This window comes from Spermophilus citellus (assembly GCF_964194105.1).
Source record: "Spermophilus citellus genome assembly, chromosome: 8".
NCBI lineage: Eukaryota > Metazoa > Chordata > Mammalia > Rodentia > Sciuridae > Spermophilus > Spermophilus citellus.
In genome coordinates, this window is record NC_138189.1 from 151338281 (window position 1) to 151352015 (window position 13735).

Consider the following 13735-nt stretch of genomic DNA (forward strand, 5'->3'; position numbering starts at 1 on the left):
TGGAGTGGAGTCCTCCCCACATGTCACCCCGCCCCCCTCCCTGCAGGTGACCCGCAGCACATAGGCCTGGCACAGCCACATTCATTCTCCCACTGTGTTCTCGGTTGGTGTCCCCACCTGAATTGTAGGCTCTGGGAGGGTTAGTGCTCTGCCCACTGCTATCTTTTGTCCCTGGAGTAGTGTCTGAACAGTCTAGTTTCCAGGAGGAAGTGCACATGCCCGGCGTGTTCAGTTACCCTCTTGGGAGATGCTGATAGGTGAGGCTGTTCCGTATATTCATCCTGCTGCTTGAAAGAAGAGTGTTTGTAATGCCTAGTAGATAGTTGGCCAATACTGATTCTGTTCCTCACTCAGAAAGAAGCTTACTCAGTAAAAGGTAGTTTGTTATTATGACAGATCTCTTGAGAATCTCCCAAAGTCATATTTTCACATACTGAGCAAAGAATTGAGAGGGGGGAAGTGGATGGTTGGCAAGGTAGGTGTATGGAGCCCGTTGTATTCAGGTAGAACAGTACTTTTTAATTGTGAAAACCTTTCCCCTTCCCACAAAAGGTACTTTGCTGATTATATAGGGGAAGTTGGTGGGAAAATAGGTCTACAGTTTTTATGTTACAGATATTTTTTTTCAGAATCCTATTTCCCATGTTGGAGATAAATCTGAAGATTTCATTAGGAATCTTTTCTGGTTCATATTAAGCTACATTGATCCTACTTTGCTTAACTGATTTTCTTCCTTTAGCAAAATTATACTCTAGCAAATTGCAGTCTCTTTCTTGCTTCTTTTGTCTTTGGGACTATCTTCCAGTAATAAACATCCTTCAGTTTGAATTTATGGACGACCAGGCAAATGTCACTCAAAAATAATCTGTATAAAATAGATAATTCATTCTCCACTGTAGCTTATTTTAAAATTAGGTACAGCCCTCCAGCTGTCATTCACATCTTTTGTAAAGGCACAAGTATAAACATATATTAAATACAGTAAACCACATGAACTAAGGTAGATGTATTATGGAGCCTTTTAAATTAAATAATGAATCTTTAGATTATTAAACTTGTACTTTATTTGATAAATATTTATAGTTAGATTGATATGCATATTCTTATGTAGAGTCTTAAAACTATATGTAGTTTCATGATAAGTGTAATGTGGACATTCACTCTTTCTTATTTAATGTTTGCCTAGTTCCTGCTCTGAGAGTCAGAGGCTTTGTGGTTGGAGTGGCTCTTCACCTTCCGGGATAAGAACATAAACCGCCAATGGTGTGCTGAGAGAGAACGAAGAATGTGCTATCTGCAGTACAGTTACCTTAATTACTGTAATGTGCCTAAATAGTAAGGCTGCCTTCTCAGTGTAACCCTCTGTGCTTAAGAACTTTCATTTTGTGTGCTTTGTATTCACTACACAGAATAGCACTTTTTTAAAAGATGCAGATGTATACTACAGTTCCCTGATAAAGCTGAAAACAATTTTGAATAAAGTATTTTAAGTTAAGATTTGATAAATGTGCATGTGCCATGGTCAAATATATATGAAAGGCAGTGTTTTTTGTATTTATTTTCTTTTTTGTGGCAAAAGAACCTTATGCGCAGTGTTCCGGTCACATTCGCATTGTAGTGCGTGGCCTGTTTCCTGTATTTTTTAAAATGTCACTCAATAAAATGAATCTTGCAACTGTTTTATGTTCATTGCCCCTTCAGCATTGGCTAAAATGAGTTTCTGTATGAATGCCATGTCTAGGTGAAAAAAAAATTTTTTTGACAGATTCTCAAACAGTATATAATTTCTAGTAGTTTAGGGAGCTGCTCCATGTAGTTTAAATCTGGATTGTCCCAGTAGGATGCTCCCTATGTCTGGCCCAAAGTGTCCAAACGAGCAAACAAGTCGGCAGAACAGAGTTCCATTTCCTTCCGGGATGCTGTTTGCCTCCCGCTCGCTGTCCTTCCACCTCCAAGACCACAGACTCATTCCCAAGGCATGAAAATTCTCAGGGACAAAGCCATGCCTCAGTCGCATGTGTGTGCAGAGGGAGGTGCACCTGTCTCTCGTCTGAGGGTAGAATTTTTGATCCCTGAACAATTCATTGACTACCCTCATCTCTTCTTTGAAGCAAAACAAAATGTAATTTATCAGTGTGAAGGTTTATGTGGCTTCTCTCTCAGCTTCTCTACTTTTAAATCACTGTATGACCACAACAGCCCCTCTCAGAATCAAGTGGGTCCATGCCCTGGCTCAGTTGGATGGTGATGATTGTGGTGTGTTCTGTCAGTCCTTCATGGATGATGCCTCTAACCTTGTCATAGCACATGCGTATTTCTTATTATTTAACAGAATTGTTGGATCTGCACTTTCCTATCCATGTGCTCTTTCCTATGTTCTTTGGGCAGTTGCATTCAGGATGGCCAGGTGGCAAGATGAAGGGAGAAGTCTGTGACTAAGAAAAATAAATTTGGTGCCGATGAGCATGTGACCCACAGCCCTAGCCTCCTGGAGGCCCTCGACACCAGTGGGGCCAGAGTGGAGGGACCGTGCATCTGTCTGGGAAGGTCAGCATAATGATTTGGCAACCACAGATGTGGATTGGATCTCTGGGTGAGTCCTGTTAGTCCTGCAGACCCCAGAAATTCTGTTCTCTTGATAAAGAGGAATGAGGAAAGAGAATTTGGAGACAGCACAAAACCATTGCTACTACTGAAGAAGAAAATCTTTCAAACATTTGAATCACAGAGATCAGTGGTGTCATCGTAGATGAAGGACACATGTAATGCTTTGTTCATGGGAACAGAAATGTACAACAGATGATGAATGTTTCCCACTTGAATCTGTGTATAATGCTTTCTTGCTTTTACTTTTTAAAGTCAGTACGACCCATTGGCCTGTGTCATTCATAAATCATAATCAGAGCAAGGAGAAGAGAAGTTCAATCGAAATTAAGGTGACATGGCAATATTGATAACTCGAATGTGAATGTTTCAAGTATCAGACTCTTGTCCCTATGGGACATATATTAAATACACTTAATAGGACTCTTGCAAAGTAGCCTTAAAAGTGTCAATGATGCTATTAATGCCAACATGCTGTTATTGGAACCGACTTTCCTCATGTCTCATATAGTACATTTGCATCACTTTAAAGTACAAAGCTCTCATTTCTTATTAGGTGTATTTTTCTTCAGAAAGAGAACCTTGAAAGCTGCCAGTTTTTCTATTAACCTTGAATTATTGAAATTGTATTTATTTAATATTATTGTTTTTACAAAATTGCACCTTGTGGCCAAAGGGCAAAGAGATGGCTCATTGTGTTAGGGATTTTTCAAAGAGCTAAATGTCTTCACATCCATCCTTTATACATTTGGAACAGTTGGTAGGAAGGGAGCCAGTTGGAAAAATGTGATTTTCCTAAGAATTCCTCTGGATGTTTTTTATATAAATGATGTTTTGGAATAGAATGAAAGGGACTCAGTGGTATAAGAATGATAAGGGTGCCGGAGGCGCCCTGCTTCGCTTATTTGTTTCTGTGGGGGAGTTCAGACCATAAGTGAAAAATGGCCTCTGCTCCATTAAAAAAAAGTAGGAACAGTCCTGCAAATATGAAGGTCCTAAATAGCTATTTTTGAAATTAAAAAGTTTAAATTTTGTAAATCAGCTGTTGCTACTCCATGACTTAGGATGCCATGTGCTTAAAACATTTTTATTGCATTCCATCACACCATCCCTGAAGCCAGAGTGATGGTACGGGAAGTGAGAAAGTACAGGAACGAAAAATGAAAACCTAATGTTTCTAGGAAAGGTTTGGGGAGGAAAATTGACCAGAAATCAGTGTCTACTACAATGCACAGCCAGTGTCTCGTCCGCACCCCACCAGAATCCTCACCAAAAACCACTCCTTCGACAGCAGAAGTCAGAGCCTCTCCGTGTTTTGGCTGTGCAGGTGTTCATTCTGCTGGACGTCCTCCATTTACACTTTCTGCAGATGTAGTTGCAGACAAATGCTTTCTTTTTATTTTTCCCTTGGTTTGGGGTATGTAAATAGCCTAAAATGTACATTGAATTTCACATTGTAAAAGTTTTATTTTATTCCTTGTATTATATTATGCAAAAATCCCTATGTATATGAAAGTGCATAATAAATATATTTGCATTACAGAAGAGATCTTGTTTTAATTTTGTTATTGAACTAGTAGAATACCCACAATGTAATTGTAATAAAAAGAACCCTTAGTTGTTTAAAGTTAATATTTTAAAATGTTGAGTGAATTAATTTGGGAATATTTTCAAAGAAAAAATGAAATGGACACTGTCCAAAGAGAGAAAAACAAAAAGATTTAACCTTTATATTGTCCCAGAGCTTCTATAACGATTTACTCTTCTTTCCCCTCCCCGCACTGAGACATTATATCTCACCATGTCAAATGTGATACCTTCGAGAACTGCAATAGTCAAATAAATTGTGTACACATGCACTCCTTGGTTGTTAGAATATCACAACAACCTTACACTGAAGAGTTTTTAAGTTTTTTTGCAAAAATGACCATTTTACAAATAGGATCTATGTGCTTGTCACTCAGAGAATTTGAGTTCCAGCCTATTGCCCCTACCGGGACACAAACGTACCCGTCTGCACTTCCTGTAAGTATACATTTCCACCTGTGTATGTGAGTGTACCTTTTCCCCACATCCTCACCAACACTTAATATTATGGTGTATGCTTGAAAATTGCCTTTCTGACTGGAAGGAGAGGAAATCTCAATGTAGTTTTTCAGATTGTACAGATCTTCTAGCCCTCAAAAGAAAGGCTTCAAAAAAGGCTAACGTCATTTTCTATTTAGTAATTTTATAATTCTAGTGTTCTGCAATGATTCCTGTAATTGCATTCTATATAAACTTGTTTGGTTAATAAAAATCTTAATCCAAATGTGTTTAAAAACAGAACATCTAAACACAAATGGGCAGTGTACATAGAAGAGTTCATTAGTACATTAAAGCCATACATAATATTGGGGTTCATTTTGATATAATCATACATGGAATAAAATTTGTTCCAATTCAGCCCCCAGTTCTTAACCCTTTCCCTCTCCATCTTTCCACCACTCTGTTCCCTTTCCTCTACTGGTGTTCCTTTTATTTATTTGTAGTTTTTAAAAAATTAGTGCTTTATAGATACACATAAAGGGTGGAATTAACTCTGGTATATTTATATGTGTACATTGCATAATTTGGTCCATTCCACTGTTCCTCCATTTTCCCATTCCTTGTCCCTCCCCGTGAAGCCCCTTCCTCTACTTTACAGATCTGTTTTCATGGAGTCTCCCCTTATTTTGGTCTAACTTCTGCATATGAGAGAAAACATTTGACCTTTGGCTTTCTGAGTCTGGCTTCTTTCATTTAGCATGATATTCTGCAGTTCATCCATTTACCAGCTAAGCCATAATTTTATTCATCTTAATGGCTGAGTAAAACTCCATTGGGTATATATACCACATTTTCTTAATCTATTCATCTGTTGACAAGCACCCAGGAATTGTGCTACTGTAAACATTGATGTGGCTGTATCACTGCAGTATGCTGATTTTAATTCTTTTGGATAAATACTGAGGAGTGGCACAGCTGGGTCATATAGTGGTTCCACTCCTAGTCTTTTGAAGACTCTCCATACTGCTTTCCAGAGTGCTTGTATTAAATTGCAGTCCAACCAACAATGTGTGCCTTTCCCCCACATCCTCACCAGCACTTACTATTATTTGTATTCTTGATAATTGCCTTTCTTACTGGAGTGAGAAGAAATCTCAATGTAGTTATATGATCTGCATTTCCCTGAATGCTGGTCATTTTGTATTTCTTCTTTTGAGAAGTCTCTGTTTAGTTCTTTTGCCCATTTATTATTGGGATTATTTGAGGATTTCTTGTTCATTTGATTGTTCAGCTTTTGAGTTCTTTATATATTCTGGCTATTAGTCCCCTGTCTAAGGAGTAAGTGGCAAAATCTCCCCTTCTGTTGGCTCTGCTCTGAGCAGAAGCTTATTGAGTCTTGGTTTTCTTTTGAATGCTTTAAGAGTCTTGTTAAGGCAGACAGTGCCAATGCTAATATGTTGGAGTGTTGGCCCTATGTTTTCTTCTAGTGGTTATGGAGTTTCTGATCTAATCCATAGGTCTTTGATCCATTTTGAGTTAACTTTTGTGCCGAGAGAGGGAGAAAGAGGGAAAGAGAGAGAAGGATATCTAGTTTCATTGTTCTACACATGGATATACAGTTTTTCTAGTACCATTTGTTTGAAGCTACCTATTCTCTAAAATATATTTTTGGCACTTTTGTTGAGTAGCAGATGACTATATCTATGTGGACTTATTTCTGTGTCTTATATTTCATTGGCATTCATTTCTGTTTTGATGCTAATACCATGCTGTTTTTGTTACTATGGCTCTGTAGTTTCATTTGAGGTTCTATATTGTGATACCACCAGCATTGTTCTTCTTACTCAGGACTACTTTGGCCTTTCTGGGCCTCCTATTCTTCCAAATGGATTTTAAAACTTTTTCTAGTTCTATGAAAAATATCATTGTTAATTTTATGGGGATTGCACTGAATGGGTATCCTGCTTTTGGTAGTATGGACATTTTGATAATATTAATTTTGCCTATTCGAACAACGGGAGGTATTTCCATCTTCTAAGGTCTTCTTTGAATTTTTTCTGTGGTGTCCTATAGTTTTCATTGTAGAGAACTTTCACCTCCTTGGTCAGATTAATTCCTAAATATGTTGTTTTATTATTTTACTTTATTTTATTTTTTTTTATGTTATTGTGATTGGGATAGTTTTTCTGATTTATTTTTCTGCAGAATCACTCTTGGAGTATAGGAAAGCAATTGATTTATGAATGTTGATTTTTGTACCCTCCTACTTGACTGAATTAATTCAGCAGCTCTAGAAGTCTTCTAGTGGAAATTTTTTTGGGGGGTAGGGATCTTCTAAATATAAAATCATGTCATCAGCAGACCCACATAAATTGACTTCTTTTTCTATTTTCACCCCTTTAATTTCCTTCTCTTGCCTGATTGCTCTGGCCAAAGTTTCAAGAACCATATTGACTAGAAGTGGTGAGAGTGGACATTCTTGTCTTGTTCCTAATTTTTAAGGAAATCCTTTCATTTTTTTTTTCATTCAGTATGATTTTGGTCTTGGTTTGTCATATATAACCTTTACCATGTCGAGATAAATTACTTCTATCCCTAGTTGCTCTGATGTTTTTAACACACACACACACACACACACACACACACATATTTCAGAGAAAGCTCCATGTACTGCTAGCAAGAAGAATTTAGATGTCATTGAAGGAAATATTCTATAGATATGTGTTAGGTTCATTTGATTAATAATGTTTTTTAGATCTGAAGAGTTTTTACTTAGTTTATTTCCAGGGGCCCTATCTAATGCTGAGAGAGACGTGTTGAAATCTTCTCATATTACTATATTGTGGTCTTTAACCCAGGGACACTTTAACCCATTAGACCACTTATTGTGGTCTAATTTATTGGTAATGTTATACACTGAATTTCTACATGCATCTTGTATTTGGATTTCACTAAGCCTCATCCCCAGCCCATTTTTTTTTTAATTTTTAGTTTGCTAACAGGGGCTCACTAAGTTGCTGAGGCTAGCTTTGAACTTGTGGTCCTCCTGCTTCAGCCTCTCTAGCCATTGGGATTACTGGCATGCACCACCACACCTGGCTCTATTTTATTCTATATATTGACAAGGGTTTTGCTTTATGTGCATAGGTGCACCATTGTTCGGGGCATAAATATTTACATTGTATTTGTTGTTGGATGGTTCCATTAACCAGTATGAAATGACCTTCTTTGTCTCTTCTGATTTGGCTTGAAGTCTACTTTCTGACATGAGAGTAGCTACCTCTGCTTGCTTGTGACTTCCATTTGCATGGTGTATTGTTTCCCATCCTTACACCTTCAGTCTATGGAGAACATTGCACATCTCATGAGTCTCTTGTGAACAACATATAATTGGGTCTCCTTGTTTTTAAACCAAATCAGTGAATCTGTCTATTGATTGGAGAATTTAGGTCATTTATATTTGATGTTATTATAGAGATAATTTTTATTTCATGACATTGATTATTTTTAATGCTTAATTCAGATTTTTAATGCTTAATTCAGTATGATTTTGGTCTTGGTTGACAATTAGTTGACAATTCTTTTAATGCAGAATTACCCATTTGCTGGTTTTTATTTTTGCTTTTTATTTCTTCTACTGGAAACATTTTATTTATTATGTTTTGTGGTGCAAGCTTGGTGGTCATGAATTCTTTCAGTTTTTGCTTATCACAGAAGGCCTTTATTTCATACATAATTCTGAAGGTTAGTTTTTCTGGACATAAACATCTTGGTTGGTACCCATTTTCTTCATGGCTGGGTATATATTATTCTAAGTCCTTGTAGCTTTTAAAGTCTGAGATGGGAAATCAGTTGAAATCCTTGGAGCTTCTAAAAATTCTATCCTTATTCAAGATGTTAGGTATTTTCATTTTAATGTGCTTTAGAGTAGATATTTTTTGATCTTGGCTCATGTGGGATTCTACATGCATCTTGTATTTGGATTTCATCTCATTCCTAAGGTTTGGAAATTCTGAAATTGTTTCATTGAAAATGTTGTGCATCTCTTTAATTCATATTTCAGAGTCTTTGTCTAGACCAGTGATTCTTACATTTTATTTCTTATTGTTATCCCAGATTTCTTGAGTATTTTGATCATTGTCTCTTAACATTGTCTCTTTTCTTTAATGTTGCTGAAGCTAGCTTATATACTTTGTCTTTAGGGCCTGAAAATCTGTCTTCAAAGTAGTCTAATTTATTGGTAATGTTATACACTGAATTTTTAATTTGATTTATTGTGTCTTTTGTGAAACATATTTCAGAAGGTAGAAAAAGAAACAATAGACTGCCTGCCTGCCTGCGCGCACACACACACACACACACACACACACACACACGTGTGCACTTGCAAAACACACACATTTAAATGATGATTAATATAATCTTCATTAATTTCTATGGGGAAAGTTGACTGATGCATTTCCATTTGTCTCCAAAAAAATTTCCTTTCTTCACGCATACTCTAAAAGCACTGTCAGTTCAATACAGCCACACACCCAGCCAGCTGTCTTCCCGGCTCCTGGGAATGAGCAGTTTCCATCTCCTTTAAGGAAACCCAATGTGGCTACTGTGGCTCATGCTACGTGGTGGGATCAGCTGTGCACAGAGGCAGGAAGGCCCCACAGGGACTGTCCCCCCAAGGCTGTGGCCCCTCCTCAGGAAGTTAGTGAAGGATGCACAGTTTTGTTTTGTGACAAGATTAAAAAAAAAATCAAATACTTTGAATAGAAAACCAAATATCGTTTCCAGTTGAACCAGTGAGAGGGCTCTTCTATGCCACTCACCCTCCTGGGCACTTCATCTTAAGCCTCAGGTTCATCTTACTGGACCTGTTTCCAAATTGTGTTAATAGGTCTGAAATAGAGCTCTGTGTTACCTTAGGCCCAGGGATGGCCGGGTGCAATTGTCCTTTAGCGGATCTTAACGCAGGTTGTCAAGTGAAAGTCCTCTCAGGTCCTTCAACCAAGAAACAGATGTTCACCTTTGTAAACTAGTGATCCCCTCTCTCCGGAATCCACAGTTTGGTGCCCCCTCAAGGTGCTTGTTAGAGTTTGTCCTTTAGGATGTAAACAAAGCATGTGTCCTAGAGTCACCGGATCCGTCCCCTGTCGCACCTGTGTAGGTGTCACCTGCCTGTCCTCTGTTCCCTGGTCTCCTGGGGCCCTCCTCACCAGCACTCCTCTCCTCCTCTGGCTTCTCCCACTCCACAAGCCGGTGGCAGAGAAGGAGCCTTAAGGCAGCCCCGGCCTGTCCCCGCAGCAGCCTCCACGTGGCCGCTGGCTCCTTCTAGGGCACCCCGGGGCCTGACCAGGCCCGGCCCTCCCTGCCAGCTTCAAGGGCGCCCCTTCCTTGGAGGGAGCCGCAGCTCGGCGTGGACACTAGCCCTGCGCAGACCCCCTTCCCCCGACCTTAGCTGTGGCTGCCCTTCGGATTCCGGCCACCACACCCCGCTGGACACCGGACACCGCCCGGGATGCATGGCCACTGTCGGACTCTGCCGTCAGGGCTGCATTGTCTCCCACCCACGGGAACTGCTGTCCCACCTCCGGCCGGAGGCCACTACTTTCTAGTCGCTGTCGCCCTCTGTGTCTTGACAGTCCTTCCCTCTGGTGCCAAATCCCTCCTTCTCCTGGGCGAGGTCTGAACTTGCCTGAGCGCCCCTCAGTGTGTCCCCACCGGAGCCAGTGCCCGTTACCGCCCTCGGGGCACTTCCTTTTCACTCAGAGCAGCGGCGGGTGGCCAGGAGCTCCGCATCCTGCTATTTTAGGCCCCTTGTTAGAGCAAACCCTTGGCCTAATCGTGTTCAAACAGGGACCCAACTCTCAGTACCAAATAGTCTATATTTTCTTATCCCTGCCTCCCCATCTGTTCTATTCTCTCGGATTGTATTGAATACAACAGGAAAACAAACCAATTATTCACCGCGTACTCATTTGGACATTTATGGTTGACGACTTAATTGCTCTTAGTAGATACCCTGCCCTGACCTCTTTGTATTGGAGACAATTAAGCTGAATTCAGTGGATTCTTTTAAGAAGAATTTAGTAGCTGTCAGTGAAGTCCAGAAAACAACCCTTTCTCCCTGAGTCATTGGCATGTGCAGAGAACCGGCGGTTTGCAGGTTTGCAGGAAGAGGGAGCGTGGGTGGTGGGTGGCAGAGGGCCCCCGCCCAGCCCCGCCGCCCAGCCCCGCTCCCCAGCGCCCAGCCCCGCTCCCCAGTGCCTGAGATCCGCGGCTCGGTAAGACTAGGCCGTGATTTGAGACCTGTGCTTATTCTACTGATATAAATTTTAATAAAAATGGGAACAGCTGGATCAGTGGAGAAAATAGCTCTCTAAAAATGAACTAGAATTGGTCGAATGAAGGAAGAAAAGATGTACCAGGATGGAAAATAAAATGAAGTGTGATCTTAAAACAAAAAATACCCTAAAAAGGCAAGTGAGATGAGAGGATTAAAAACAATCAATGAAGACTATGAGCCTGATTTTAAAATCCTGTACTATATCTTTATCTTATTTGATTTGTGCAAAACAAACAAATGAAACACTCTTTATTAAACCTTGCACTGAATTTTATTATTTGGCTTTGATTTGTATTTCCAACACTTACTGTATCTCCTGATTTCCTTGTTAAAAGAGATAAACAAGAAAAGTCTGATTTCCACCCTCAGAGGATGTATATTCTGCCTCTGTTAAAGAGAGTGGAAATCCAATACCTACCAGAGTTTGGATGGAGCCCCTGTATGAATGGACACATTGCCTCCTTTGTTTAGTGCAGTGTATTTCTAGTAGTCGGCTGGAAGGCAGCACTCAGCAAATACTACTTTAATTAGTGAATGAGCTCTGAAAAGGGTTTCTAACCAGAGAGGAAACACACAAACCCCAGAAATTTAGAGTGCTTTATTTACATCTTTGGTAGTGAGGCTTCTGATTGACAGGATAGGGTTAACCCCGCTATGTGGAAAGGCCTCCATAGCACATGAAAACCCAGGACTACCCTGGCAGTGAGACTCCACCTCCCTAAGATGCTGGATGATCCTGTTAGACTTCTCCCAGTGAAAAGCACAGAAAACCCTTTAAGTCAAAGAAATGTATTTATGGATGATAGAAGCTCATGCAGCTTATAGGAATTGTGAAGAGCTTGTGTGGACACAGGCAGAGTTTAACATATCCATGGATTCTAGAAAAAGGACATACTGAAATAGCAGGAAGTGCTTGTTTAGGGAGTCACTGCTGGGAGGAATGAGTGCCAACTGTTGTCATTGTCTTTGTCACCCTGTAAGCCCCAGGGAGGTTAGCCTGGGTCATGCCTCCATCCCTTAGCTAGGAGAGGACAGAACACCTAATTAAATTCCTGAAGATAGTATTCAATGGGGGATATGTAATTCCCAGGAGGGAATCGGTGTGCTATTAGGACAGAAAAATAAATGCTAGGAAAACCCAAAATAGAAAATGCCAGCTACATGTTTCAGTGAAGGAAGACATGTCAAGAACCGTGAACGTCTGAAATGATCATGATTCAATGGCCGTACAGGTCTGGAAGGCTTGAAAAATCAAGAACAGGGTGGATGAGCTAGTCAGTTTTTATCCCTGTGACCAAAATACCTGATAAGAGCAACTTGAGAGGAGGAAACGTTATTTGGGGCTCAAAGTTTCAGAAGTTCAGTCTGTGGTTGGCCAAGTCCACTGCTCTGGGCCTGAGATGAGGCAGAACATCATGGAGAAGGGTCTGGCAGAGGAAACCAGCTCAGCCTATGGCAGCCAGGAAGAGGCAGTGAGAGCGGAGCCACCTGCCTATACTTACCACCCCATAGTCCATTCGCATTATCAACCTATCAAACTCATGAATCTACTGATGAGGTCAGAGCCCCCAAGAGGATCTGCATCCTGCTGTATTGAGGAAGATGCTTTCTAAGCCTGAGCTTGTTGGGATCATAGAGGTTCAAGTCGTAATGTAAACACTGCACCACTCCCCCTGCTGGCAGACCTGGAGCATCGTATGGACACACTTGTGAGGGGTGAAGAGCAGGGGGAGACCTGGCAGAGCCGCTGGGATCCAGCCAAGAGGCAGCTGCACCCCACTGCCTGGAGGGAGCCCGTGCCTCTGGCTTGGACTCGGTTTGCCTTTGGTTTCATTCCCCACATGGCAGCAGGGCCTTTCACAGAATGCTAAGAGGGAAGGACACCGTGGCCATCACGCTTTGAAATATCCCCTCCATCGCCTTCCTGTACGACATCAAGGGCTTCTCTGTTCCCAGGGACTGCTAGGGAGGACAGAAGCCAAAGTTTATCATCCTAGGTCTCAGTCCTTCCCCCAGGGCAGTGACCAGGTAGGGCTGTGGGCCTTGAAGCAAGAGTGACCCCGAGGACCTGAGTGGGGGAAGATGAGCCATTGTGGGTGGCACGCCTAGTTACCTTCCCGTGTCGGCATCTGGTGCAGAGCCCGCAAGATTTCAAGAGGCAGGTCTTGGTTTCAAAGTGTATCAGTCATCCAAGGGTGAACATGAGTATAAAGAAGAAAATCTGAAAATATACTTTTCTTTATTTCCTTAAAGCAATAGGAAGACTTTGCTTTAACTGCTCAGTTAGCTCTATGTAAGTGCTTTTACCTAAACAATTTTAAAGTATGTTTTAAGAGAAAGAAAAAGTGCTAAACCATATATTTTTTTTTTAATTTAAGCAACGAGGAGCTAATGGGAATATAAAATAAATTTATATCACCAAATTTATGACCACCTGTAAAGTCACAGCTGTCATCCAAAGGACTTCCTCTTTTGCTTTCCAGTAAACTCATTCAAATCCTGAATAACAGATTATTCACAGTGTCTCACAACATCTGAAAGAAAAGCTTGACTTTGTTGAACTGAAATATGTTATTTAGGATGTTTAAGTCAAATACTCTCTAAAGGGAGTGCTTAAGAGTGAAGTCTTGAAGATGATCCAGAAATTCCAATGGATGAAAGCCATTTTTAAACAAGGATAACTGTGCTTTTAAGGACTGAAAATGGGTTATTAAGAACTTTCTCTCTCTCTCTCTCTCTCTCTCTCTCTTCAATCAATGGGCT

The 13735-nt window shown here is 40.6% G+C and overlaps 1 protein-coding gene across 6 annotated transcripts in view; it reads left to right on the forward strand.

The window, feature by feature from the left end:
• The window catches only part of ANKRD50 (ankyrin repeat domain containing 50), a 42558-nt gene extending 39836 nt beyond the window's left edge, over positions 1-2722 (forward strand). For all 6 annotated transcript variants that reach the window (XM_081303423.1, XM_081303424.1, XM_081303422.1 and 3 more), the window contains one exon: positions 1187-2722. The gene's annotated coding sequence lies outside the window, so the exon portion shown is untranslated. The remainder of the gene's footprint in view (positions 1-1186) is intronic.
• The last annotated feature ends 11013 nt before the right edge of the window (positions 2723-13735 follow it).